This window comes from Pristiophorus japonicus, unplaced genomic scaffold (assembly GCF_044704955.1).
Source record: "Pristiophorus japonicus isolate sPriJap1 unplaced genomic scaffold, sPriJap1.hap1 HAP1_SCAFFOLD_271, whole genome shotgun sequence".
NCBI classification, from domain to species: domain Eukaryota; kingdom Metazoa; phylum Chordata; class Chondrichthyes; family Pristiophoridae; genus Pristiophorus; species Pristiophorus japonicus.
The window spans coordinates 1-3,661 of record NW_027252461.1 but is presented as its reverse complement, the minus strand read 5'-3'; positions in this window follow the sequence as shown (position 1 = coordinate 3,661).

Sequence of the window (3,661 nt, the reverse complement as noted above, 5' to 3'; positions counted from 1 at the left end):
AAATGCATGGCAGATGAAGTATAATGTGGATAAATGTGAGGTTATCCACTTTGGTGGTAAAAACAGAGAGACAGACTATTATCTGAATGGTGACAGATTAGGAAAAGGGGAGGTGCAAAGAGACCTGGGTGTCATGGTACATCAGTCATTGAAGGTTGGCATGCAGATACAGCAGGCGGTTAAGAAAGCAAATGGCATGTTGGCCTTCAAGCGAGGGGATTTGAGTACAGGGGCAGGGAGGTGTTGCTACAGTTGTACAGGGCCTTAGTGAGGCCACACCTGGAGTATTGTGTACAGTTTTGGTCTCCTAACTTGAGGAAGGACATTCTTGCTATTGAGGGAGTGCAGCGAAGGTTCACCAGGCTGATTCCCGGGATGGCGGGACTGACCTATCAAGAAAGATTGGATCAACTGGGCTTGTGTTCACTGGAGTTCAGAAGAATGAGAGCGGACCTCATAGAAACGTTTAAGATTCTGACGGAGTTAGACAGGTTAGATGCAGGAAGAATGTTCCCAATGTTGGGGAAGTCCAGAACCAGGGGTCACAGTCTAAGGATAAGGGGTATGTCATTTAGGACCGAGATGAGGAGAAACTTCTTCACCCAGAGAGTGGTGAACCTGTGGAATTTTCTACCACAGAAAGTTGTTGAGGCCAATTCACTAAATATATTCAAAAAGGAGTTGGATGAGGTTCTTACTACTCGGGGAATCAAGGGGTATGGTGAGAAAGCAGGAATGGGGTACTGAAGTTTCATGTTCAGCCATGAACTCATTGAATGGCGGTGCAGGCTAGAAGGGCAGAATGGCCTACTCCTGCACCTATTTTTTATGTTTCTATGTTTCTATGTTTATATCTCCCGGGGGAAGGGGAGAGTGTCTCGGGTGGAGGGGAGAATGTCTCGAGGGGAGGGGAGAGTGTCTCCGGTGGAGGGGAGAGTTACTCAGGTGGAGGGGAGAGTGTCTCATGCGGAGGGGTGTGTCTCAGGGGGAGGGGAGTGTGTCTCAGGGGGAGGGGAGAGTGTCTCAGGGGGAGGGGAGAGTGTCTCGGGGGGAGGGGAGAGTGTCTCGGGGGAGGGGAGAGTGTCTCGGGGGGAGGGGAGAGTGTCTCGGGGGAGGGGAGAGTGTCTCGGGGGGAGGGGAGAGTGTCTCAGGGGGAGGGGAGAGTGTCTCGGGGGAGGGGAGAGTGTCTCGGGGGGAGGGGAGGGGAGAGTGTCTCAGGGGGAAGGGAGGGGAGAGTGTCTCGGGGGGAGGGAAGGGGAGAGTGTCTCGGGGGGAGGGTAGGGGAGAGTGCCTCGGGGGGAGGAGAGGGGAGAGTGTCCCGGAGGGAGGGGAGGGGAGAGAGTCCCGGGGGGAAGGGAGGGGAGAGTGTCCCAGGGGGAGGGGAGGGGAGAGTGTCCCGAGGGGAGAGGAGGGGAGAGTGTCCCGAGGGGAGGGGAGAGTGTCCCAGGGGGAGGGGAGGGGAGAGTGTCCCAGAGGGAGGGGAGGGGAGAGTGTCCCGGGGGGAGGGGAGGGGAGAGTGTCCGGGGGGAGGGGAGGGGAGAGTGTCTGAGGGGAGGGGAGAGTGTCCCGAGGGGAGGGGAGGGGAGAGTGTCCCGGGGGAAGGGGAGGGGAATGTGTCCCGGGGGGAGGGGAGGGGATGGGAGAGTGTCCCAGGGGGAGGGGAGAGTGTCCCATGGGGAGGGGAGGGGAGGGGAGAGTGTCCCGCGGGGAGAGGAGAGTGTCCCGGTGGAGGGGAGGGGAGAGTGTCCCGGGGGGAGGGGAGGGGAGAGTGTTCAGAAGGGAGGGGAGGGGAGAGTGTCCCAGGGGGAGGGGAGAGTGTCCCGAAGGGAGGGGAGGGGAGAGTTTCCCAGGGGTGGGGAGAGTGTCCCGGGGTGAGGGGCGAGTGTCGCAAGGGGAGGGGAAAGGAGAGTGTCCCAGGGGGAGGGGAGGGGAGAGTGTCCCAGGGGGAGGGGAGGGGTGAGTGTCCAAGGATGAGGGGAGGGGTGAGTGTCCCGGGGAGAGGGGAGAGTGTCCCGGGCGGAGGGTAGAGTGTCCCGAGGCGAGGGGAGAGTGTCCCAGGGGGAGGGGAGGGGAGAGTGTCCCAGGGGGAGGGGAGGGCCGAGTGTCCCAAGGGGAGGGGTGGGGAGAGTGTCCCCGGGGGAGGGAAGATGAGAGTGTCCCATGTGGAGGGGAGGGGAGAGTGTCCCGGGGGGAGGGGAGGGGTGTGTGTCCCGGGGGGAGGGTAGAGTGTCCCGGCGGGAGGGGAGGGGAGAGTGTCCCGGGGGGAGGGGAGGGGTGAGTGTCCCGGGTGGGAGGGGAGGGGAGGGGAGGGTGAGTGTCCCGAGGGGAGGGGAGGGGAGGGGAGGGTGAGTCTCCCGGGGGGAGAGGGGAGGGGAGGGTGAATGTCCCGAGGGGAGGAGAGGGTGAGTGTCCCGGGGGGAGGGGCGAATGTCCCGAGGGGAGGGGAGAGTGTCCCAGGGGAAGGGGAGGGGAGAGTGTCCTGGGGGGAGGGGAGGGGAGAGAGGCCGGAGGGTAGGGGTGGGGAGGGGAGGGTGAGTGTCCCGGGGGAGGGGAGGGGAGGGTGAGTGTCGCGGGGGGAGGGGAGGGGAGTGTGAGTGTTCCGGGTGGAGGGGAAGGTGAGTGTCCCGGGGGAGGGGAGTGTGTCCCGAGGGGAGGGGAGAGTGTCCCAGGGGGAGGGGAGGGGAGAGTGTCCCCGGGGGAGGGGAGGGGAGAGTGACCCGGGGGGAGGGGAGGGGAGAGAGTCCGGGAGGGCGGGGAGAGTGTCCCGAGGGGAGGAGAGGGGAGGGGAGAGCGTTCCGAGGCGAGGGGTGGAGAGGGGAGATTGTCCCGGGGGCAGGGGAGGGGAGGGGAGAGTGTCCCGGGGGGAGGGAAGGGGAGAGTGCCCGTGGGGGAGGGGAGAGTGTCCCGAGGGGAGGGGAGGGGAGATGAGAGTGTCTCGGGGGAGGGGAGAGTGTCCTGAGGGGAGGGGAGGGTGCGTGTCCCGGGGGGAGAGGAGAGGAGAGGGGAGGGGAGGGGAGGTTGAGTGTCCCGGGGATAGGGGAGAGGAGGGGAGAGTGTCCCGAGGGGAGGGGAGGGGAGGGGAGAGTGTCCGGGGGGAGGGGAGGAGAGAGTGCCCGTGGGGGAGGGGAGAGTGTCCCGAGGGGAGGGGAGGGGAGATGAGAGTGTCTCGGGGGAGGGGAGAGTGTCCTGAGGGGAGAGGAGGATGCGTGTCCCGGGGGGAGAGGAGAGGAGAGGGGAGGGGAGGGGAGGTTGAGTGTCCCGGGGGGAGGGGAGGGGAGGGTGAGTGTCCCGAGGGGAGGGGAGTGTGTGTGTCCCGGGGGGGGAGGGGAGGGTGAGTGTCCCAGACGGGTGGGGAGGGGAGGGTGAGTGTCCCGGGTGGGAGGGGAGGGGAGGGTGAGTGTCCCGGGGGGAGGGAAGGGTGAGTGTACCGGGGGGAGGGGAGGGGAGGGTGAGTGTCCCGGGGGGAGGGGAGGGTGAGTGTCCCGGGGGGGAGGGGAGTGGAGGGTGAGTGTCGCGGGTGGAGGGGAAGGGGAGTATCCAAGGGGGGGGTAGAGTGTCCCGAGGGGAGGGGAGAGTGTCCCAGGGGGAGGGGAGGGGTTATTGTCCCTGGGGGAGGGGAGGGGGGAGTGTCCCGAGGGGAGGGGAGGGGAGGGGAGGGGAG